The sequence below is a fragment of the Corvus brachyrhynchos genome, unplaced genomic scaffold (assembly GCF_000691975.1).
Source record: "Corvus brachyrhynchos isolate BGI_N302 unplaced genomic scaffold, ASM69197v1 scaffold223, whole genome shotgun sequence".
NCBI classification, from domain to species: Eukaryota; Metazoa; Chordata; class Aves; order Passeriformes; family Corvidae; genus Corvus; species Corvus brachyrhynchos.
The window spans coordinates 2,696,528-2,722,699 of record NW_008237174.1 but is presented as its reverse complement, the minus strand read 5'-3'; the positions used below and the strand labels follow the sequence as shown (position 1 = coordinate 2,722,699).

The 26,172-nt window shown below is 41.3% G+C and overlaps 1 protein-coding gene across 3 annotated transcripts in view; it reads left to right on the top strand.

The window, feature by feature from the left end:
• The window catches only part of LOC103612025 (glypican-5), a 314,786-nt gene that overhangs the window by 169,850 nt on the left and 118,764 nt on the right, over nucleotides 1-26,172 (top strand). The window lies entirely within an intron of this gene.

The window sequence follows — 26,172 nt, the reverse complement described above, 5'->3', positions numbered from 1 at the left end:
CGCATTCCTGGTGCTCCTGACATCTTCCAAAGCTGAATGTGTGATCCTCCTGCTAAGCACAGCTCTTTGTGAGCTCTAAAGCAGCGCCAGTCCAAGCGAGCTGGAGCGAACAGATTTAACAGAGATTGATTTTCATTTAGAGCAGGTGTGTTTTCTTGTCAGCCTGGAAGAATGCTTACAGCAGTGTGTTCACAGCAGAGGTGTTTGCACATCAGTCTGCTCGTCATCTTTCACCATTAAAAGCGATGGAGCATGGGGATATAAATAGTAGGAAACCCACCCTTGTGGGTGGGGTGTGCAGAAAGAAGAATAATCTGCACAGGTAAAACTGAGAAGGAATTTCTTAGTCAGGATGTGGGAGGTTGTTAAGGCTATGGCTGTGCCTGGGAGTCAGGGATTCATCTACTTGCTTTTGAAAAAGTCCAATCCTCCCTTACCTCTCATCAACCAACGGTGGTAAATCCATAATCTAAGCAGTAATTGTGTTTTTGTTAAATCTTGCTTGGCTCTAATGTTTTTCTCCTGTTCTGAAGGCTGCAGTTTAGGGATTCTTTGTATCACACCCTTTGATTTAACTCACCATGGGGGATTACAACAACCAGTCTGGTGCAGTATTCAATATTACAATGAAATAGACATTATGTGGTCAGATTGATGAAAAGGATAATTCATTATTTATCTGTCTTTGCATGTTATAAAGTAGAGTGTTAATTTACTTTATAAATATTAGATATATCCATCTGTGTAATAGTCCTCTATAAACACTGACAATAGGAAGTAGTTAGAAATAGATTAAATTAAAAGTAGTTGCATATTGGAAATTCTATTTCTTTGTCTGCTGTAGAAAAATAAAAATCTGCCTGGTCTGAGCTGCATACCAATTTTCTTAAGTTACATACATTTTAAATACAGCTTTAAAAAGCACTTTTTAGCCAGAAGAATAAAATCCAGCTCTTGGCTCTAAGTTGGAAGTGTTGCTTTCTGGTGCTTCTAACTCTGTGTTAGGAGAATATCATCATTAAGTAAATGCAACTCCCATCAGATTGAGGTGCTTAGCAATAATGGATTCCAAGGGTGAAGGATTAAACAGAATACTGATTATTGCCCTAAGATGGTTCGTTCTTAAGTACTTAGAATAATATAAAATCCTTTGATCATAATTTTAGTAAGATTTCTTTGGAGATCAAAGCATCAAAGAAGTTGCTAAATATCTAAGGCTTTCACATACAACATCAAACACATGTAGCTGTTTTCTACTTCTTGGATTTTTGTTTCAGTTGTGATATTATTGTACAAATAAAAACTGACACTGAGAAGCCGATTAAATCAGGAGTTTAAAGTGTCATCAATAGGGTGTGTAGACTGTAGAGTTGTACAGAATTCCATTACTAATTTTATGGACAAATTGATTTTTTTCATAAAAATATATTTTAAAAATTTTTTTTAGCAATGTGTGGGGTGAAATTTAAACACTGCTAAAATAAGGTGTTGTCTTTGTATCTTCTTAAGCACTTTGCATTTGCAGCACTGTTTGGAGCAGTACTTGCACACTGTGCACACAGAAGCAATCCCAGAGGGGCGGGAAGCCTGGGGAGCAGAGAGCAAAGCAGTGCCCAGAATGTGCATCATACGGGATTCGGTGTGTCTGGGCCCCAGCAATCTTCTACAACTTAAGTAATATTGCTAAACTATCCAGAAGAAAGCATATTCTTGGATAAGAGAAAGGTGTGATGAAATTTTTAAAGGAATAACATTTTTGTCTCAAGAAAACGAGCTCCAGCTGTGCTGCATCTTTCCCTCAGGGAGCTTGGACCTGTTGGCTTTCCCTCTCTCCCTCTGTTTTGCAAAGGTGTTTGGAATCAGAATAACCTGCTGCTGGCTCAGTTTGCTGAGGTTGGAGAGTGCTGTCAACTACAGCTACGTTCAAATCAACAGGATTAATTTTCCTAAAAGATTTGCCTTAGCTCAGCAACTCTTAATGATTTCTGGATCAAATCTAATCGCTGCTGTCTGTGATAGTTTCTTCTCTGCCTTCTTCTTCTTCCACTGCTGGAGCCCAGCTCCTCCTCATCCCTGAGCAGCCTCAGCTGCAGCTGGGCCAGCAGGGTTTGGCCACTGTGAGCAGGAGAGGCGTGGCACTGGCCAGGCAGAAGTGGCAAACAATTCCCTCATTCAAATCCCAGCCTGACAGGCTTTGGTGTACAGCAGCCCTTTCTTTGTTAGCTCCATATTACAACTTGTCCACAAAGGTAAAAGACCTAATAACTTCATTGATCCTAAATCCTGTGGATGTGAACAAAGCTGTTGTCCTGCTCTTGCTCTAGTTGGTGCATCCTAGCTCCAGCATGTTACAAATAATCTGTATGCAAGGCATCTTCCATTTCTGCTGTCATTTAGGCTGAAATGCCAGTTTGTTGGAGATTATAGCAGCTCCTCATTTTTTTTTCATCTGGGACTTAAATCCTCACCACATAGTTGTTGTTTTTTTATAAAGTGATTATGCAAATAGCAGGCTATTTTATATCCACTTGGCAAAGCTGAAAGTAAAGTGAAATTTAGAGAATATTATTCAACAATTACTGTTATTTGCATCCCTGACAGATAAGGTGGTTGAAGGGTTTATTGTAGTGGCTGATTCACATATCAATAGAGGTACTGAACTACAATTTATGGTAACTTTTAGTAATGCAGAAACAGGTCAAGTGAAGTCCCAGGTGTATTTGGAAAAAATAGCAGAAATAACATCTTTTCCTCCCTCTTTTTTATGAATAGAACAGATGGGAACCCAAACTGCTGGTAAACACAAAAATCACCCATTGCAACTTCTTTGAGTACTACTTCTTGCCACAAAATCACACTTAAATGTTTTAATGTTTTTCTTCAGCTTAATGCTTTTCATAGTTCAAATTAAAATGGTTCTTAGGCCAAGGTTAAAAATCCTCAAGGATCAATTGCTCTAAAAAGAAATGAGAATGCTGGGAAAAGTGTGACTATACCTTTACTAGCAGAGAGGTATCAACATTCTCAAAGGATTATAATTCAATAAGTATTATACAAGTTTGACTTATTTGGTTTTTGTCAGCCTAAATCTACTCTTGACAGGTTTTGTGAATCAGTGTGTTTTGCTGTTGTCAGAGATGAATGCTTAGGGCATGGCTGTAGTTCAAGACACTGCAATAACCTAGTGCAGAAAATAAGAGTAATGTCAAAGCAAATCTTCCTGAATGGGGACCCATGTATTTTATTTTTTTTTCTCTGCCAAAGTCTCATGGATCTGCCAGCTGAACTAAGAAATGCATGTAAGTTAATTCCTTTTCAGACTTCTATACAGAGGATTCCATTAGAGCCGAGTTCAAAGCAACAGCACTGAGATGTTTCATACCAATAATATGAGCCAGCCATAATTTAATCCTGAAAGTGAATTTAGTTGAGTTATACAATAGGGAATAATACAATAAATAATTTAAATAGTACTTAATTTAAAAGTGTGTATTTTTTTAGACATCTATAAAATTTATTACATTGTAGAGTTTTTAATGAGATATGAGTGAAGACAAGTTGGTTTGATTTTTAGCCAAAGTTGTAGCTGACTTGGAGTAGGATTCAGAATTTTCTGTTCTTCGTTTCATCCAGTGAAAGCAAGGAAGGAAAGGCAGTCACCTGAGAAAGACTGTTGCTTTCCTACTTCTATCCCCTGGTATTTCAAAGCCCCAGGAGGCTTAGAGGTAACACTGCTTGTCCCCCCCATTCCTCCCCAAACCAGCCCTGTCACTCTCACAAAAAAGGACATTTTCACCCTGCTCAGCCAGTGAAAGCTGCTCAGAATACAGCAGAGATGTAAGTTCTCCAGGGCAGCTTTTCCACACTCTGGGGCAGAGAAGCCTCAAAGATGAATCTTGCCTCGGCTTGTCTGCAGCCCAGGTAAAAGGGACATTTTCACTGAAGCAAACACCTGTGCAGCTGTGATGGTCCTTTTTGAATTCACATCACTGTGTAGGCATTAACAGCCCTCACCACCCTTGTCTCCTAAAGCAAACAGCAGTGATAATTTAATTAATACCACAGTTACTGGCTGATTAATGAACAGCACCAAGACAGGCATATACTAGAATAAAATAAAGATAGAATTAATGAAGCCTGAAACAATTATGTTTAAGATCTTGTGAAGACCAGGAAAGACCAAATGGACTATATGGTTTTGTTTTCTTCTATTTCCTGCCCTGCTGTATAAAATTTTGTTCACCCTTATAAGTCAAACTATCACTTCAGATTACTTCATCAGTTACACAAAGTTTTTCATCCTGTTTTTTGGGGGTTTTTTTCCAAAATGTTTGTTCTTAATAGATTCATGGGTAGTTTTTCTTCTCCCCTGATAAGTCAAACGTGTCTTTGCTCCCAGATATAGATTGTGAATGCTCAGGTCTGAGATAAGTTATGATCTTTTTCATAATCCATGTGCAATGAAACAATTCATCCCAATGCTTGAAACAATCCAGCTTACTCAAAGACTGAGAATAATCTTTCTCAGTGTGGTCTCTTCTGTATGGTTTTCTGTTTCTTAGGAAATATATATGTATTTATATATGTATACAAGCAGAGCAGATGACAGTGATTCAGTCACTGGGCTGTTCATCTGGAGATGTTGGATCTCCTCATTCAGGGCTGGGCAGCTCCAACCTGTGGTTTTCTTCTCTCCAATCCTCTTAGATTTTAAAAAGGAAAGTAGTTTGGAAGCTCTAACCTTCGTTCTGTTGTGGCACTAAAACTCCTGTCAAACCCAGAATTTTGTCCATGAATCAGAACAGGAGAGTTCTTTCTAGTCCAGCACACTGAAAAAACATCACTGGAACACTGTTTTATGGGCAGCTGTGTTAACATTGTAATTTGTTGCTAATGGAGGTATATATCATCCCTGGCTGAAATCAGTGAACTTTTGCTGGTATGAGGTCTGCAGGTTATCTGTTTGGTTTTGTTAAATATAGTGACTTGAGACATAATTAAATAATTTTCATTAGAATTGAGAAATTAGCTTTTAATTGGAATTGAGAAATTGAGAAAGTACCTCTTCCTGGTACTAGAACCAGCATCAGGATTTCAGTTGAAACAGTAATGTGAAATACTGGCTCCACTAAAGTAGAATTTAGCATTTTAAAACAAGACAAATCTAAATCTCAGTGTAAATCCAGCATATCTTATTATATGCTAGCAAATATATAATGCTAAAATGGCCTTTTATTATTCATGTGTTGTGTCTCAGAGTGTGCTGTGCTATTTGTCTTGCAAGCCTTCTCAGAAATTATTTGCCCAGATGGACCATTGTATGTGTTTTGTTTTGCTCATTGCAGGAAATTAGTCTTAATAAATCAAAATCACATCTTGAATCACAGTAGTGACTTGAGCCAAGTGGGGGAGAGGAGGGCAGAGCTACTGTTTCAATCTAGAGCTGAGCCAAAGCATTTCACATACAGAAAAACCCAGCTTGAAGAGTCTTATTCTAAAAAAAATAAATCTGGGGTCTGTCTCTTGGTGTGGGTGCCCAGTTCTTGCAGCTGTGAAGTGCAACCTGAGCCCTGGAAGTGTTTTGGATGCTCTGGTGGAATTACTGAGGAGAGGATGGTGGAGGGATCTGCTGTGACCTGACCAGGGGAAGGTGGGAACATGAGGGCTGGAGTGAGCACCCCAGGCCAGGCAGAGATGCGAGCATGAGGCATCTGGGGCATGAGGGAGAACCGGCAGGTTTTGGAGCATGGGATTGCTGCCCAGGGCAGGGAGGCAGCCAAAAGGAAGCTTTTCCACCACTAATGGAGATGCTTTGGTTTCTTGCCACCCCACAAGCAATGCATCACTCTGGTAACTGCTCTCTCTGTGGTGTGGGGTGCTAACCAAAGTCTGCTGTGTTACTGTTCAACGACTGCTAGGAATTGTTACTGCTCTTGACCAGCACTGCCCCTTCCTGCGGGTCACAGAGGGGAGGACACATGGAGCTGGCCTATTGGTTTGGATGGTAATTGATATTTTTATAGACAGAAAGTCAGCAGTCATCGTTGAATTAATTAACTGAAATTACAAATTCTCTTTTATGTAAATACTTCTTTTGTTCTTTTAACCATATTTTTCTGATCACTCTGGTAATTGTGAGTTACGTACATTGTTCAAGTAATTATCATTAGAAGTGTGATCATGGTATTTACTTTTGATCTAATTCCTGAAGTACAATAACATGCTTATTTTTGGAGGTGGTAAGTTTAGCATAATAGGAAAGGAAAGCAGAGATTCATTGTTTTCTTTAGGGTAAAGGTCTTCAAACAATTGATTGATCATTGTCCAAAAGCACGAAAAGGGTCATTTTCCTCTCTTTCTGTTCCACTACTGAAGGGAGCAGACAGGCAGAAAAAACAGTGTAAGAGAATAGGACTAAAGGCCATCTAAAGCCCAGACTTTTTCTGTAAAGCTCAAGTGGAGCTGTACTGCTGGTGACAAGTGGATTAATGAATACTAAATACTGAAGTATTCATCCACTTACCAGCTAAAGCAAACAGTGTGGTTCCAGCAATAATTTGGGTTGTGTTGTAGCACAACTTGATGAGTCAGACCTGGACTGGAGAAGCACTGGAGAAGCCCCAGCTCAGGTGTCGCTCTGAAAGGTTTCCATTACCTGGATGCCCAATGTTGCTGCCCAGTGCCAGCCTCAGAAGCTCCCTGCACAACCCAGCAGCTCAGGAGCAGGTCATGGACAGCACCTGCAGCCCTCTGATTTGTGTTGCTTAACTGTGACAGCTTCATGTGAGTTGTTTCTTACTTGTCTGCCCAGGCAAGCACTCTTTCAATCCATCTCCTCAGTGTAACTGCAGTGTGTAGGGAGTTAAAACCTGTGGATGTTTGGTGCCATGTGTGTTCATGTGATCAGTTATGTACTTCTTGGAGAGCAAAGGAAGAGCTAATGGTGTGAGGTGAGGTTGTCCACACTTTCCAGTGTCCCTGTGTGGTCTCTGAAGGAGAAAATAGGGCCATGAGCAAGGTAGAGGAATTCTTGATCTACCTTGCTCTTCTTCAGTGTCTACTGCCTTACACTTGGAATTTAGAAAGCAAGCCTGTATACTGGAGAGAGGCCATGTCAGGAAGAGCTTTTCTCTTCTGCTAAGGGAAACATTCACAAGTAATGAGTAAATAGGAAAGACTAAAGGAAACAATCTTTGTTTCAGGCAGAACCACTGCTGTGAAACAGCATTATTTGTCAATCTAAAGAAATTCAGTCTTAAAATAGGCCTGTTTTGCTTCTGACACTCTTGCACTGTTTTGGTGTTGTGCACAGTACTTGTAAAGGTTTGAGTATATTACATCTCACACAGCCCTTAGCCAGGCTGAGAGGAGTTCACCAAAGTGAGAATCGATCCTAGGTTGTCAGACTTGTTTTCCCCATCTCTTGATGAGTTCCTCTGCCAAGTTGGAATCAAAAAAGCAAGATGTGTGTAGGTGCATCAACCCAATTAGTAAAATCAAAAAATGCCAGTTTGGCACGATCACTGTTGCTACTGCTCTTTTATCAAAAGCATGGTGCAATTCTGTAATGGCCACAGACCTCCTTGAGCTTCATTTCAGTGTGTTCCCCAAAACAAGGGGCATCTCAGTGTTCTGGGTGCTGAGCAGGATGGTTGGCTGGGCTCTGCTACTGCAGGGAGGTCCCGTCCTGCCCTCTGCCCACAGGCAGGCTTGGGAGGCCATCCTGACACGGAGACATCTCTCCTCAAGTGTAGTTATTCATGCTTCTCCAGGGAAACACTCCTCCATCAGTAGCATTAATTCTGTGTGGCTGACATCCTGTTTTCTCTCATTTCACTCATCAGAATTCCCACAATGAGCTTCCCATCAGATACCAGAGGCTGAGTGTTACCTGCCAGCCTTACCTGCCTGCTGGCTAGCACTAAATGCAAGAGAACCATCTAGTAGGGAGTATCACTTCTCTTTATAACTGTTTGTTTCTTATTTTTGTCTCCTTGCTTTTGTGTCAAGACTTGGAGATTTGCAAAGAACATGAGTTCAGCTAATACAAAAAGGTTTAGTAGGAATTTTACAAACCTTACCACACTCTAGTTTTCACACTCTGTTACTTTTAGGAGCATATAGCTAGTCTTTAACTTCCTTACTTTTTTACTGGCCTTTCTTACCCATATTGAAATGTTTTGTTTCTGAAAATCAGCCTCGTTTGAGTCCATTTTAAAATAATTTGGTTAGTTTTATTATTTAAAGGCACAATAAACTGAGTGTATCAGCTGATTTCATTCTACTCCAGACAGTCTGTGCAGTTTGCTCCTAACTCAATTCAGTCCTGTGCAGGTACAAGGCCAGCATGTGGGCTGAAGAGGAAAACGTAGCAAGGAATGTCTTTGGTCATAGGAGACTATGGCATAGTTTTCCATAAACAGTGTTCTATCTGAATAGTTAGAAATCATGAAAATCAGCCCTTCCTCAGACTTCAGTAGAAGTCTAGGTCCCAGCCAGCATTGTATGGGCTGGCTTACATGGTGCTTAAATGACAAAATGCAGAGACCCCCACAGAGCACTGATGGGAACGGCTGTCATGTAATAGTCAGTTGAGATTAAAGACTTTTTTTTCAAAGTGCATTAGCAATAAAACTATTTTTAGAGGCATATATTTTAATTCTGAGTCTTCTATCATCTTGTACCAGCATTTACCAGACTGTAAAAGTTACTACAGAGTAATAGATAATTTGAGATTGGAAGGGACAGTCTGGAGACAATCCAGCCTTCTGTTGAAAGCAGGGCTTTAGATTAGGTTATCCAAGGCCCTGTAAAAACAGGTCCTGCATAATTCCAGAGGGAGAGGTTCTGTCTCTTCCCTGGTGCCCCTCTGCTTTGTGTTTGTTTGCTTGCTTATCTCTATGAAAATAAGTACACTAGTCTTAAATGCCTCAGTTCTTTCTGTTTATTGTGTGTATAGGGTTCGGCTTGAATTCAAGGACAATAAGTCTTGGGCACAGAATAGGCATTTTATACCTTTATACACTGAAATATGTTCTAGTGTATAAAGCAGGAGCATTTATGTGACTTAATAGTGGGATACCTGGAAGTTCCTGCTTCCTGTAGGAAAACATCCAAAGGAAATGACAACCAAAGCAGACAGTATGTCTCCGTACCTTGCATGAAGCAGATTCCTGTTGCAAGTCCAACCTGCCTGGATTCCCTCCAGCAAGGTGGACATAAATAAATGGAGAGTACTGATTAAGCAGCAGCAACCTCATTTTCAGAGCACAGAATTTGCATACACTGGCGGGTTGGAAGAAAATTTACTGTGCACATGGTGCTGGGAAAAGCCTGGGGTATTACAGCGAGAAGCCATTTGCTCATTACTGTGCTTTTGAATAGCAATGAGGTGTGTGTGTAAGAGCCTGTGTGCCACAGCTCTGGTGGGTTTGCAGACATCTCTGCCTCCTGAACACAAATGGGACTTCTACCTTTGATTGTGATTTCATGGTGGAAAATGCTGCTTAAAGATTTGAGCTCTGTAGTCCTGAAAACGTCCAGGCCCTCAGTTTCTATGCCCCTAACCACCTCAGGCTTTGGCTAGCTGAAGTGTCTTGCATTGCAAATACGATTTATTTACTATGCACTGTTCAGTGACACCTCCAATCTATCCTGCTTCCTGGGACTGTATGCATTTTAAATGAGATAATACATTTATTTCATTTGCCTTTTTCCTGCATCTGAAATGAGCCTGTGCCTCAGTGCAGTTATGTGGGACTGGGTCTATTTGGGGCTGAGTATTCCCAGTCCCAGATGTCATGGATGAACTTGTCATTATGCAGAACAGCCACCCAGGAGACCACTGAGTTCCTTCAGAGATGGGGAGCCTTAGTGTTGCCTTAACACCAATAGCAAAGTGAGAAATGAGAGGCAGTGAATAAGACAGTGCCACTTCACGTGTAGAAATTGCACACCTCCATCACAGTTTTGTCAGGCTGGCTTTTGAGCTGTGCAGAGACACCAGGTGTCACTCTGGAGGAAAGTCAGCCTTTCCTCAGGGAGGAAAGATGAGTCTGTTACCACATAAATCTCACACAAGTGCTTCCCCCATCCCAAAGGTTTGACAGCTGCCAGTGCTCAGTAAGCATGAGCCTCTCACAGACAAATGCAGAAGGTACCTGCCATGTTGCAAGGCGGCTGTGGAGTTCTCTGCCTCTTGCAGCAACTGAGAGCTCTCAAGAAGTTTATGTAGAAACGTTGGTGAGTGTTTGCAAAAGGTAACATTGGTCTAGTAAAGCAAACAAGACCCAGCATGTGTAACCATGCTCAAGCCCAGAATCAATCTTTACCTGTGTCCCAACTTTAAAGATGTAAATAGTTCCACTGGCTATTCACACTGTGTGTAATTACAATTATATGCCTGCTCAGAAATAAAAAGAGACGCAGGGCTTGTGAGCCTTCTGAAGTTTGACTCTTGGTGTATTTGTTGGAGCAGATGCTTTCTTTGAGAGGATAAATGTAAATCTTGGGGCTTTTACTCCATCACCCTTCTCCATTAACAATAAAGGGAATCTGGGGAGGGTCCTTTGGCAAGGCTCACAGTAACCTGTGCCAGCCCACTCTCATTCAACCCCCGCAGTTTCCTCCTCATCAGAAGCCTTTATTCAGCATGGCATTTAAACACACAGCTCACTCAGCCATCCTGTGTCAGTGTGTGAAGAAGTGTTTGCTTTACTGATGCCGAGTGTGCTCCTGCCCAAGTGTTTGTGTGTGTCAGGCTTATGGGAGTGTGCAAACCACATCACACAGACACCCCCAGAGAGATAGGTAACGGGCTTGAATTGTTTTGAAGCAGCCACAACGTGTCCTCAGTCTTACACAGTTTGGTCATATCTGAAGATGAATTTAAGTTGGCCACATGATTTTAACATATGTAACTAAAAGAAAAAAAAAACTGATAGTACACAATCTGTTGTTTCCAACATTTAGAAAAGGTTTCCAGCTCTAATTTATTAATAATTCTGATATGGAAGATTTTTTTTCTATGTGATGAGGACTTTTTCACAGTTATAAAATATGTCTGATAACCAATTGCAGTGGATTCAAGTGATAGTCAAATTTGAACAGAGCTTTTAATAGCCAGAAGCAAATAACTAGAATGTAGCCTGCTGATAAGGAAGCACAGAGTGTTTTGAATGCTGCCGTATGTCCAGATACAAGTAATCAGCCTTGCAAACAGAATCAGAAAGTGCTCAGCACCGTTTCAGGGCTATGTCTTATTTGCTTTCAGGACCTATAAGAGGAGTCTCTCACGGCAGTTTTTCAAAGTGACATGTTCATGGGAGTGAACTGGAGACAAACAATGTCATTATTGGATAACATAATGAAATATGGCTTGTGCTTCACTGCAGTAAAATGACACTGAGCCATATTTGATGTGGCATTTGGAATAAGAGAATCTAATAATATTGAATGGATTTCAGAAGGGTAAATGGAAAGCTTGAGATTTGTCTTAGGCCTTATAATTGGGGCTGGGTGAAGTCATAAAGAGAGGGGAGAGGGCCGGGGGCTGTGGCAAGCTGCAGGCACTTTGAACCCCTTGATGAAGCTGACCATTTGTGCCAGTCCCTCAAATAAAAGTTTAATGTTTAAGAGCTGTGTTGCATGAAGTTCTAGTCTCAAGGGTAATTCTGAGTCGTGCAGCACCATACAGAAGTTCTAACTGAGGTGTATAAAATTAATCACTTTGAGTATTAAAGTTCAATTTTGGACTTCAGTTAGAGTGTTTGTGAACCATATGAAGCAATATTATACTTCCTTATTATAAAGATTATTTCAGTTATTGGTTAAAATACTTTTTGAGGGTTTTTTTGTCTAGCTTTGCTAATCACTTCCTAGCACTTGGTAGACTACAAATTGCACACCAGTAATCAGCCATATAGATACTTTGTGTGTTGTTAATATGATATATTAACTAATAATCCAAACAAAATACAATAAATTGCTATTTAATTCTGAGACAGTCAAGCAGAACTAAATATATTGCATTACTTTGAAAATGTGAATAATTTCTTTTGGAAATAAGAAGTTTCTCTTTAGCTTCTAAGCGTAATGGTAAAAGCCAGAAAGTCATGAGTGCACATTCAGGAAACGGGGTTAGCTGGTCATAAACCATCTCAGGTCAGTGGCAAAGGAAAAGCACTTTACAATTTCAAAGGCAGCAAAAGTAAGAAAAGAAAAATACTGAAGAGAATGAAGGAGAAATTACGATATGTAAAATTCAATAAGGAAAGCTAAATGGTGCAATGTAAAACCTGTGACAGCTAGGGCCCAGGACAGCAAGAAAGTCCCTTATTTAATAAGGAGGCAAAAAGTAGCTCTGTGCAACATATCAATTCTAGAAAAGGTTTTGAAATTTTTGGGCTCTGTTCTTTTAGGCAGCCCAAGCTGTCCTGCCTGTCAGCTCACCAGCCTGCTCCTCCAGCAGCCTTTGAAAGTGATGGAGTCCAACCACATTTCCACAGCTGGTTTTAGCTGGCAGGAGGTTTCTCTCCTTGCCCATTCCTCCTGTTTCAAAAGGTTTTGGACTGCACTGACACATTAGCACATATTGCAGCTTGATTCCTGAGAAAAGATTCTTGGAAGAAATGCCTGAGAGTGATGCACTCTGAGCATGTGAACAGGGGCAAAGGATGCAGGGCATTGTGTTCTGCTTGGGAATTTCCTGAGCACAGACTTTCAGCCGAGACTCTGGCCTGGTGCTGTTTTGATTAACTGAGAACAGGTTTATGTTTGGATGCTTTTTTTTATCAGTTCAGGCAGGGAAAAACTTGAATGACTGTAATCTGGGGTGAGCTAAAATAGTTCTATATGAACTGTCAAGCTGGAGTTAAACCGGTGAGCAGGAGGTAAAGCGTGTGCAGTTGCTGTGCTGCCTGCTGTTAGGCTCTGGTAATTTCAGAGAGTTCATACGATCAAATACATTAGTTCCTTCTGGCTGGTACACAGAGGAACAATAAGATCATTTGCTGGAACCTCAAATCCAAGGAAATTTTGGTCTGTGGAGAATACCTGAGGAGATTGGTTGCATCCCAGGGCAGATTTCAGCCACATTTTTTATAGGGGATTAGAAGGTAGCCTAAAAGAGAAAGTCTGGCCTGGTCTCTATTGATATTGTGGTTCTGGGTGTCAGAGAACGTTCCCAGGGTGATCTAACTGTGGAGTAAAAATGGCTGTGGACAGACCGTAGAGAATAAGAGGAAGCACTGGTTCTCTCCTATTCTCATTTTTTCTCTCTCCCTTCTTCTCAATCCCTGCTGTAAATGAAATGTTTAATTTTGCCCATGGTAAGTGGGTGACAGGAGCAGGGTGGAGCAGAAGCCCCATGTGTGTGAAGCAGCCCATCTGCCTGTGGGGGTGTGGGTGAGCCCATGGACATGCTTCTCCAGGGAAGATTCAAGTGCGCGGAGGATGCAGTTTGGGGATGTGGTAATTCACTGCAAGCCCCAGAATTCAGGTCAGTCTCAGCATCCCTCTGTTCTGGTTGTATCAGCCATTCAAAGTGGTCAATAATAGGAATTTAGCAGAGTTGAAACCTCAGTATGTGTCAGAGGGAAGAGCAGTAAGAGGGAGATTTAGCAAATTCACAGTTAGTCCCTGGCTTCTGCCTTGGATTTGGGTTAAACCCTTGACAACAACAGCCACAAGCCCATAACAGTTACATTGCTGCAGTTAAATCAGCCAAGTTTCTCCCACCATTTTGGAAGCCCTATAAGAGAGGTGGGAGAAAGCAGTGTTAGTCTGGCTCCTGAAGAAAAAATGGCATTGATTTCTTAAAGAACACAAAATCCTGAAAATTCAAACATGCTGTATTTTCATGTTCCAGTCTAGGACTAAACAGAAAATAGCAACATGAGTCCTGACAACATGAGGAACTGAGGTTGAATTTTGTCTTTTTCCTCCCAGTCCCTCCCTCACCCCAAAATGCTCATTAGCACCTGCAGATCTGCAGTGCTTGGTGGCAGTTAAGTCTGTGATTTTAGGGTGCTGTTCCTCACTGTGGCTTTATACAGAGTTTTAGATGAGACAGAAATCAGATTAAATATCTCCAACAGCTTGAACAGGCTTCCATCATATCTGGACTTTGGTGGCTTTCAGAGAGGCTGTCAGCTGTAATCTGCTGTGTTGGCATCTGTGTATGTGTGTATATGTATGGGTATAGCTTTGAGCATCACAGATTGAAAACAGCAGAATCAAAAGCTGCTTGCTCAGTTGGATGCTTACATGCCATTGCAAACTGTCAGTAGGTGGTTACCTGTGGCTGTCACACTGAGAGAATTTTTTTTCTCCCTTTGTCTCTGAATGAAGACAAGTGGCTGGTTATCCACAAAGTACCTTTTTCGATCATCTGCTATGCTTATTTCTCACACAGAGGGTTCACTCTGGACAGCAGCATCTCCCATATGAATCCTCTAGGCCCACTGCAGTTCCATGGTTGGTACTTTATCCTTAAAAAGCATCTTATACCTTCTACCCTGCCCTCTGCTCATCTTCATGTGTATAGTTTATAATAACTATTACTTGAAATTCTAGGCAAGACAACATCCTCTCTTTAGGGTTTCTAAGCTCATTGAGGGTTTTGGCTGGATGTCACCTTTTGGAGCACTGCTCTAACGTGAGACAAAAGTCTGAGCTGCATCTGATGGCGTTGCTCAGGTTCATTTGTTGCCAGGGTAATTTAGCTCCTAAGACAGAGGTCAGAAATGCCTGTTCATGTTTTTAGATTAAAACATGACTTCCCAAACCTAATTTTGCTATGGCTTTGTGGACCTGCATCTGTAGGAGACACAGGACTGTACGTGACTGTACAGGCAGATAGGTTTTGGCTCAAAGCTGCCCTTTGTACATGGACTAGGAGAGGGTAACTCCCTCCAGCACCTCCAAAGCAGCAGCTGAGTTCTGGGTGTTTCTTTGTGAATACTGTTTGAATTAATACACAAAGTGCTCTGCACATCCCAATGGAAAGACCCAGTATAACTGGTCTTATGGCATTTTAATATAATTTAGTGGATATTTTCAATCTACAAGCAAGAATTTATGTTGTTGAGTGTTTTGGGATGCCAAGTTTCTACACGCTTCTGTAACTTTAAATTTTACCCTTGCAAAGTGTGACCTTCACAAGGGTGCAGGTCTGAAAAGGATTTTCTGTCCTTGAGATCTATATTTTTCAGGTCTTTTGGGAGTTTTTGTAGACACACTCATTGTTCTGGATTCTTTTAATTAAAAAAATATCGAGAGCTGCCCATTAATTCCTTGCTATTCTCTGTTGGCCTGCCCTATCCGATATTCATTGTGCAGTAAGATTGTACTATTTAAATTCAGATCTGTGCTGCATCCTTGGAGCTGGTTCCTCTCCAAAAATGAGAATTATGTGGCTAATTTTGTGTGGTATCTTTAAATAGAGGCATCTTGCCGCTCATTATTTTCTTTGAAGATAAAGGTTGCCTTCCATCTCTGCTCAGATTGTAAGGGTATAACTTCAGGCAAATGAGTGTCTTTCAAAGGGTTGGGTGGTTAGATTGTTTTGTTGGGTTTTTTTCCTCTCACCATTGCAGAAAATGTCAGATTGTTGCTGCTGTTAGAAAGCGGATAATCTTCTCCTATAGTTGCAAATTCTTTGTGTTCTTTTAATAAAAATTGAAAAAGCTGGAAAGAGGAGAAATGGTTGCATCAGAAATAACAGGGAAAGTTCACTGGTCAAAATGCTGCTCCCATGCCATATCCATGTGTCAGAAGCTCAAGTGTTTCTTCTGGAAGCCAGGGCATAGGCCTGGGAAGTCTTTGCAGCAGATGCCCAGACTGGAGCGTAGGGGAACTTCCCTTCACTCCTGGTCATGCCTTGTAAGCAGTGGGTGAAGCCTGAGAACTGCAGGAATTGCAATTTGTCCCCTCCATGGGACTGGCATCCAGGTGCAGGGAGGGTCAGCGCGCCCTGCTCAGCATCAGGGAGTGAGCAGCTTGGTACATTGCTCATCCTCCCAGAAACTCTTGAACCTGTCAGTCATTTCAACCACTGTTTCAGCCTCAAAAAAAAAAAAAGTTGAGACCATGGAAGTTGGCGAATAGGTGTTTGGAGAGTGAGATCCTGCTCAGTGCCCTGCTAACACAGAGGCTGAAAGGCTGGCAGGGTGGGCTGTGTTTTATATCCCAAAGAATCCACATTAAGGGGAAGGAATGAGGAGGTCTCCACATGGCTCCACTGTGAGAAGAGCCTCACTCAGGTCTCCTGCTTCAATACAGGTGAGGTACTCCAGCCATGAACACAAAACCAAAGGTACTCAGGCTGCATTCTGCTTCCCACAGAACGTCTTGTTCCATTTGTGCCTGTGTGTTCAGTTGGGCTTTCCCTGTTACACTCGGCAGTTTGGTGAACAAAAATGTGGATAAACTTGGCTGTTTTCTGGGCTAGAGAGTGAGAACAGTTAAACTCCTTACTGTCAAATATGTAAACTCTACGTGCCTGTTCTTACCCTTTCCAGGCATTGCTTTCTGCTGTCTCTTCTGGGGGAGTGTAGATTGATCTGCAGCCCGAAACACTGAAGATTTGAGTGTTGGTTTTTGTATTTGCATAACTAACACAGTAATGAATAAGAATTGTTAAGAGCTTCACTTCCTTGAAAGGAAAATGTTATCTCTGTATTTTTCATAGCAGAATTTGACTTTCTCACATAGTGTACAGTAGCCTAATACATGATCTTGGACCATTATGAGGTAATGGCTACGTGCTGAAAGTTAATGTCATTTCAGAAAGGCCTTGCTGTGCTGAGAACTGCACATTCCTACTGTTTCCAGAAACTCTAAATTAACAGCTCAGGAGGGAATTCTCCCTTGGATGTCACCTTTAAGTTTCTGTGCTTTTCTGTGAATTGTTCATTTTATTGAACACATTAGACTGTAAGTTATTATATTGTATAATTGAGGGGTGATGTCATACATTTGACAGCTGTCAGTCACGTGTCGTGTTTTTTGGACTGAAGGACTCTGAATTATTAATGTTTCAGATGCCACAGAGCCTCTTTAATGCTTCATATGCAAGAGAGCTTTGTTAGAGAACTCTCAAAAATATAGCTACTGTTTTTCACATAAACCAGCAACATGGCAATAATTAGCAGTGACGGATGATTACTATACACACTGAAAATGATCTTCAGAAAGCCAATCCCATGTAAGTGCAGTTCCCAGCTTAAAATAAAGGAAAGCTGAGGTGTTCAGGCGGGCAGGAAAACGACCAAAGAAACCCAACAGAAATCCCCCCAAGCTTTCAGCTTGTGATCAAGAAACCAGTTACTGTAGCCTGTAACTTTTGGGACAGATTTGTCCAACAAATTGTGCAAAATTGCAACTTTTGAAGAAGCCCAAAATGGGAAGAAGGGGAATGTGTCTGAAGCAGCCTTCAAAATCTAAGCAAATATATCTGTTTGCCAGTCAAAACATGATTGTTTCTGTAAGTTCATGTGCCTGATATTTGGATGCATCCACCTGAACACTGATTTAATGGCTGGAGAATAGAAACCCGTTCATTCCACAGGGTTTTCATGAGGGAGTTTGTCACTGTACAGAGCCAGAGCAAGCCTGTGGTGGGGAACATGATTCCTGAGCCTCCAGTCCTCCTTGCAGGCTGGCTCCTGGTCAATGGGGGCAGACTTTGCTGTCTGGCAGGGCAGCTCTGGCTGGGATTCAGTGGTGTGGCATATCCACATCCCGGCCTGGGAAGCTGTGATAGGCTCTGGGAAAACTCTGTCTCTGTTTGGAGGAAGTAATCACTTGGTCTCTCAGGTCTCCTTAACACTCCTTAATCTGTGGCAGTAGCAAATCCATGAAGTCAGCGAAGTAACTCAGGGCTAAATTAGGAGTAAGATCAGGGCATGAGAACAATTTTGGTTCTGGAAAATAGCTCAAAAAGTGCCTCCTTTCTACACAACTAATAAGAGATATCAAGATACCCACTGTAATCACGGTTTAACTGGAAGCTGTATGTACATGACACGTTGCTTCATAACATGATATACTGAAAAATTCAGAATTCACAAAAGTTGCACTCTGATTTTCTTGTGCCATTTTTTTGAACATGTCTCTGGATACTTAAATAGAGGCTTAGGACACGTAGATGCTAGAGCTCAAAACCAAATGCTGGTAGTTTGAACTCGTTTGGGTTTAGAATTCCATTTCTTTAGAGAAGAGTTGTTCTGACTCATGCTGAAAATCAGAGCCGTGTATTTGATAGATAGATAAATATGAAAGAAAACAAAGAAAAGAAAGAGAGCGAAAGAGGAGAGAAACAAAGAAAATTCAAGCCTGCTGTAATTACATTTTGGGTGTTGCTGACATTTGACAAGTTTGCCTATTGCAGATTAATGGCAAAGGTAAAGAGTTGGAGAAGAGGCAAAAGGTTACCCATAAAGAAAAGAAGAAAATAAAGAAACAAAAAACCTTTTCAAGGAGGGGAAAAGCTCTAAGTTTTGATGGATGAACTGCCAAAGTTTCAGGAGTTCACATTGCTGAACATGCCCGGGTTGGGAATGCACGTAGGAACTGTCCACTGCGTTTGCACCCACAGCCCTCTATTAGGAGTCTTGTGTAAACAGGTTTCCTCATGAAGTTTCAATACCTCTGTTTCTGACAATGATCCAGCAGGGGGAAATGCCAAGGAAGCAATGGGAACACGTGTTACCTGCATCTATGTGTTTGGTCCTCCCAAGATTTTCGGCTTCCTTCACATTTTTGGGAATCATTTGCCACTTGCCAGTGGAACAGGGGCTCTTTTCAGGATGCAGTGGTATTGAAGCCCTATATTTAAACCTGTTTCAAAGATTATATTCATTGTTTGTCCTAGGAAAAGGAAATGCTTCAGAGAAATATATAGTTCTGTTAAAAAGGGGGGTTCCTTCCTTTTTGTTTGGTAGCTATTGTTTCATTAATCATTCAGTGCCAAGCCTTTGCACAGAGCATTGAGTGCCAGCTCCCATTCCCATGTGGAAGTGGAAGGAGCCTCTCTGTGTAAAGGCCCTGAAATCTCTGTTCCCGTCCCACAGAGAGGAGAAAAGTCATGTCACTGAAATAGTGTTTTCTTCTTACTCTGTGTTCTGCGGGAGAGGGGGAAGGGTCAAGAACTCCCTGCTGGCCTTGCCTAAGGAGAGACACATGTCCTACATTAAGTTGTACAAGGTACTTTTAAATGTATTGTATGGAAGGTGTGTAAACTGGTATGGAAAGGGAGGGGGAGAAAATGCAAAGCCTCAGTTGAAGCAGTTTCATGCTTCAAAGATTGTGCTGTCAGATGGTAAATGCTGTTAAGTGTAAACAAAGAAGACTCTCTAATTATAATTTTGCTAATCCAGACAGAAATAGTTGATCTTTCCCAGTCCCTGAGAAAGGCTGAATAGGTTAGTAGTGAAATTTCTCATCATCACTGCTCATGATTATTATTACAAAATATTGCATAGGAGCTTGCTGAGGCTGAGCATCTAACAGCCCATTTACTACCAAGGTGATCAAATAAGGCTAGGAACTCCATAGCCTGACTTTTTTTATAAAAGTCCATTTATTTCATCATGAGCATCTCTCTCAGCATTCAGCTTGAGGAAGGCAGCCTTACAGGAATTGGGGAAGTCACATGGAAGCCAAGGATGATTCTGTGGCAGAGATGGAGAAGTTTTCAGGGTGGATATAGAAGACAAATGAGAACTCAGTTTTAATTTCCATCTTGGAGACAAACCCCTGGTGTTCCCAAGGACATGTCTGTCTTTCACAGTATTTCTTATTTGGTAACAGACAGACAGTCCCTTCCTCCTGTGGTGTTCTAAGGGTGAGTGATTGTGCAAGACCAGCTGTTGTGTGGAAGGAGAACTGGAAATGCTCAGGCTGTCCTGCTGATGGGGCTGCTCAGAGCACCAGCTGTCAGATCTGAGCAGGGGCTGGGGACTGAGCACAGGATTCCTTCCTGCCACTCCCCCGAATCTCCCACCACACTGGAATTAGGCTGAACATGTCACAGCCTCACTGGGAGTGAGTATAAATTGATGGCATCCTCAGGTCTCCTGGGAGCAAGGAACATGACATGAACGTGATGGAAGTATAGCTTCCTTCCTTCCCCTGGGGTGCTGGGGATGAGACTGTAAGTGTTCACGGGCAGAATACTGTAGCAACAAGGCAGTAGAGGTTTCTAAGGCTGAAACCTGAGACACATTGAAAGGGAAACCAGATTTCATGGGAGTTTGAGTGTCTCTGCTTGGGCAAAATGGGGTTTTTCTAAGTTTATTGAGAGGGTCATCAAATACATCTCACTTCGGTCTTACTGAAGGCTTTTGTAAAAAGTAAGTTGGACAAAAAGCTATAATCAAAAAAAATTGAGAGTAAATAGAGAATTACGAATCATCGTTTTTCACAGGAGTATCATTAGATCACCTGTTGGAAATGCAGGTGAAGTAAGGGATAATGGTCATTGGAAAGACAGCTGCCTTTGTTTCTGGGTTAGAAAGCAGTAGTGGACATTGTGATGGATGAGGAACACTGGACTGGAAAGACGAGAGAACATATGTTTCATAGAAATCACCTTTTCTTTGCCAGAATTTCTGACCTTGCAAAATTCTAAGCTTTCCTTGAAAACTGGGAATTAGAGGAGTGACTGCAACTTCCTAATTCACAGTGCAGTATGGTTCCCTCTGGACCACTTGAGGGAGGGGACTCTGTACTAATTATACTGTCTTCTACTATTTTGTAATCCCATTGTTTCAAAATGTTTCTTCTAAAGAAAATTTATTTCAAAATACAGATTTATTTAGAGAAAAGTGTCCCCTAGAAATGAGCAAACTTGCTGCCAGTTCAAGATTTTTCTTCATCTCGCTTTCCTCATAACAATGATAAATTCAGCAACAATTAAAAGCAGAATTTTTTTTTTTTTTTTCAGGGTACAGGTAGAACAATGCTGTACAATGGCTATTCTGTGTACACAACATATTTTTAGCACTAGAATATATTTTAAAAGACTCACTGAGATTCTTCTGTGCTGTCTATACCTGAAAAAACTGAAGGGCATCTGTCAGGATAATATAATGGATAGATAGTGATAATTAATGCTTGTTGCAAGAAACATGCTAAAATGAAGAACTTAAGCAAAAACATTGTGATCTCCTTTTTTCTTCTAGGTGGATAGAAAGTAGAAATAAATGAACCATATCTTTGAAATGCCATTCAAAGCTATTTATTTTGTACAATGTCTGTTTATCAGGTGGAAGCATCTCATAGTGCTTTGGACAATGGGAGTATATGTTTGCAAATAAATTTTGTTAGCATCCGGAGGACAGATCTCATTCATTATCTAGACAAATATTAATGAAGCTTGATAATGGTAACTGAATTCATTCTTACACAGAATCTGTTCTTTAAAACGTACTTTTGATTTACTTTTCTCAACTAGCTTTTTCTTAACTAGCTTCAGGATTTATAATAATGGATTCACAGAATATTTTTTATGTTCTGAACATTTTACCTTGGTGAATAGTCCAACACCTGCCCAGGTGGGTGATCTCAGCCTGCAGTGAGGTGTGTAGCCTGCCTTAGTGCTGCTCCAGCTGGCACCTCCAGGGCTGCTTTGGTGTGCAGGGGAGGATCAGGAGCTCTCTGTGGCCCTGGAAGGAGCTGGGTGACCTGAAGGTTGCCCTGCAGTGCCTCAGAACTCTGTTAAAGCCCTTTTATGCATGTCTGGATGGGGACCTGGGACCGACTGACAACTATCTCAGGGTCAGAGGTTAATTCCAACTGGCAGTCCTTTGCTCCTCCAGAGGCTTTAGTATAGCAAAGAAATTGGTGCTCTCTCTTACTCCCTTTAATCAAGGCTGCTTCCATACTAATGGATCCTGGGTGGGGAAGCTCAGCTTTGTACAGCTGTACCCAGAAAGGCACATTCTGCTTCACACAGGAGTTCTGCTGAAGCTGTTGCTGATTGCAGTGCAGGAAACAGAGCCTGGAATTTCATAGCCTTTTAAAATCAACGCACTGCAGTTGATAATGCAACATTCAGGATATTTTAGCTGACAGATTAAATTGCAGTGTAGAGCAAACTGGGTAGTACTTGAAATACGCTGATTTACTCTTCACCAGCAGAGCCCGTTAATTCCTGTGGGGTCCAAGGTGTTCCAGCTGTGGTGTACCTGCTGAAGGGGATTTTATCATCGTGTGCTGTTTATTGTTGTCACTCTCCCTGTTCACAGCAGAACCTGAGTTACTTAAGATTTTAATTAGATGTAACAGTAGTGTAGAAGCATAAACTCAGTAACTGTATTTACATGTATTACACCTTCAGTTGTGATTGTGTTTTATGAGGTACCCTAAGAAAACAAGAGCCAAGACAAGTCTGGCTAGAAGGAAATGCAGAGCAAAGCTGATCTATATGTTCTTGCTTAGGTGATTTCTAATGGCTGTGTCAGATACATCTATCTCAGGTAATTGCATATCCCTTTTAAAGTATCTGTACAAAGAAGGGCTCTGCTCATTGGTTCTGTTGTTTTCTAGGCCTGGTTGGAAGGAAGATGCTTCATTCCATTCTTTTCAGCAAAGGACTTAAAATAATCTAATTTTTATCAGTGGCTAGAGGTGGGATGTAACATCTGCTTAACAGTAAAGGAGATTGAAGACTGAAGTGCTTCAATGCTAATTCATTGCCTGATCCAGGTAGCCTTAAAAACCTACATGGATTTCCAAGGACGTTTGATCCTAGGTGTGTTATGTAACAACAAAATGTAAGCCGTCTGTAGTATGGTTCAAAGAGATTGGAGATGGAAAAGAATACTGTGTGGAGGGATTTTTTAAGTTAAAATCATGATCAATAAAATGAAGCATAGAAAGGTTAGCAGAGGTTCCCTCCAGTGCTTAAAATTGTGATGCTAAACCCTTCCTAATCTTCTAAAGTTCCTAACAAGGCATGAATGTTTCCTAGGAGCAGCCAGGTTTTCCTATAAGCATTTAATCTGGTTAGAGTTTGTTGCTAATGCTTCCTAGCGCTTTCAGCACTTCCATGTTTCAACTTGCCTGCAGATGACCCACAGCAAAGTTCATCCTCTGTTCGACTTACTTAGTGCCTTACTGACTGCTTCTTAAAAAGTTGTAATCAGCAGCTTTTTTCTAAGAAGTGTTTCATGTTTGAAATAAATCAGTTCCTGAAACAAGCCCCGATATCTCTCAGGCATGCTCTCTTCATGTCAGCGAGGATCAGCTGTGGGTTTGCAGTGCTTTGAACTCTTACTTTGATAAAATTGCGTTCAGCATTTATCATTCTTCCGTCAGAGTCAAGTTACTTTTTAATTTAGATTTTTTTAATATTACTTAAATGTTAAGATCCATCTAAATAACGTCAGTTACTCCATTTGTAGAACGAGAAAGAAAAATAGTTTGTATTTACCTCATATTAATGTTATGAAGTTCGTTTTGTGAATATTTGTAGTAAATTTTGAACTTGGAGTCACTTTAGACATTTTCATCTAATCTCTTTGATGAGGAGATACAGGAATGCTGTAAAGGCCAATTTTAGTCCTTTTTAGTGTCCACAGAATCCTTCTATGTTTAGGGTAGAGGAAGAGAAATTCTAGAAGAGATTCAGAGCCCTTTGAGTTAGGTTCCTGCTTCGGCATCTCCCTGTGAGGAAGGAGCCCCTCTCTTCCTTGGCTGTGCCAGCACCTTCATCTTCATGATCATCTCCTGTCTCTTGGGCTTGTAGAGGACCCAAAGACCCAAATCTTCACAGAAGCCTTTAGTATCATTAAGTATTAAATCCCCTTAAACAGGTAGAAGCCATACCAGTTGCGATATATTAAGATAAAGGAGGGGGGGAAGTATTTTCTTCCACGTGCCAATAAAGACATACAGAATGCGTTATGAAATAGGGGAGCTATGTGCTGGACCACAAGGTGTGTCACAGCAAACAGCATTCCCACCCATTTCTGTGCACTGCTTTAGAGGACATGAAACTGTGCTCCATGTGAGCAGATTGTGGGTTCAGTTGTTCTGAATGGGGCACTTCTCCAACACAGCCAGATTAAAAAAATAATACAGTGTAATAATGCTGCCTTGCTACACTGAAACAGGTCCGCCTAAATGCTTCTGTTACAGATGCCAGTTACAATGTAAGAGTGCAATATTATTTATAAGGAGCACTCCTAATACGCTATGGCATGTTTTATATAGTCATTTTAATCGATGCTGTTATTGCTGCTGTTGTGTTGTTTTGTGACAGTAACCCTCTCTGAAACTATCCAGTCAATTTTACATTTTGAGAAATAAACCCATTCCTTTTATTGCAGCTGACAGAGTGCTCTAAGTTCCACTTAAAGAGAACTCCTTCAACCCACCTGCAACAAGTAGTGTCTCCTTCCATACATGAATATTGATTTGGGCAGCTAAAGCAGGATGTAGGTGCTTTATTTAGGTCACCAGTGCAGATTTATGTTGTGTTTTGAAGGACTCCGACTCTCCTGGAGTATATTTAATATTTTGTACCGTTCACTGCTAGAGCCTGAGCAATTTGCAGTGGTTTCTTTGTGGACAGGGTTTCAAGCAGGACAGCTTGTTGTCATTTTGCAAATGCTGGATACAAATGCTGGTAGAGTGTAACCGACACCTCACCCAACAGAGTCATTGCAGTCCCAGCTGGACACGTGTTCCCATCCAGGCTGCCCCCACAGGCAGTGTCATGGGGAGGGGAATGGGCACGGAGGCGGCACCGGTGCTGCTGGGGAAATCCCACACAATACCCGCCCTGTGGTCTGATCAGACCCAGCTATTGATACATGTTTTTGAGATCTGGGAGCTCAAAGAGGTGAAAACTTAAAAAATTAATAACTTGGTTTGTGAGAACAGACTTCTCTAAGTTTCTCACGATTCCAGTTGGAATTAGGTAGTTGTCACTTTGGAGGCTGGATTAGTGCAGCATATCAGAAATGCCCCCTCAGTTTTCCTTTCTCTGTCACGATTCCAATGCTGAATTGTCAAGTAGCTTTTTTTCCTTCCCTCCCAGGGTTGCATGTGTTTAAAAAAATACCGAACACCAATTAATTTGTCTAATTTACATGAAAAAGTGCAGAAGATGTCTTTTTTCCATAATTAACTATATTTTGCAATTCATTAAAATTCTGCAGCTCTCCACATAATGGAGCCCTATTCACTCCATAGGAGATAAGTGCTTAATTCCAAAAGGGGCAGACGGAGAAGGCAGAAAGGAAGTGGAGGAGGGCAAGATTAGCATTTTCTATATTAGTTATGCATATTCATGAGGGAAAATGAAGCCCTGCCAATTCATGTTGGCTTTAAGTTTATTTTGTGGGGGTATTCACAACACCTCAACAAATGGTTCGTGTGGATTTTTCCTGGTTTTAATTGAGCAGGAAGACGGTGACAGGCTTTTTAGTGAACCCAAAGTACACAAGGCACAGGAGGAGCAGATGGAGGTTGTGTGTCAGAGCATGGCCTGTTCCCCAGTGTTATCTTTCCCTGTGGTACCACCGTGCAGAGAAACTGAAAGAGCAGGATGGGAGCCTGGAGCCTCCAAATGGACCCTGGATCCCTCAAATACTGCTCAATTATCTTTGCACAACGAATTAGTAGATTTAGACTCAATAATAGGTGCCTACACATTTTTCTCACTTTGGGATTAAATCAGCCCATCATGCAGTTTGTGGTTTTTTCATCAAACAAGAGCATCATCACCTTCTCTTGCAGCCAACTGCTGGGTGAGCCCTGACAGCTGGCTGTGACAAAAGTTTGCCCTGCATTTTGCTCTTCACCTCCGTCCTGGCTCTGTCTCTCTCTCAGATTTCTCATTAAAGAGTTTTTCTTTTGTAAATTAGCTCTGTTGTCAGATGAGCCTCCACTGTGCACATCAGCTGGTTGAAGTCCCCTTCTAAGTGGAATGTTGCTTGTTACCACTGAGTTGGCAGAATGGTTTTCCTTGCCCATCAGGCCTATCCCAGGTGGTGCTGAGCATCTGTTCTGCTGTCCCAATGTCTTCAAAGCAGTTTACAAGCAGAAGATTAAATAATAAACTGAGATATCAGTAGTGCTTAATGAAAACAATGTAGCTGTTTACATGCTTTGCACAATTTATGTCTATGTTTGAAAGAAAGTCCCAGTAGAAAAGTCCAA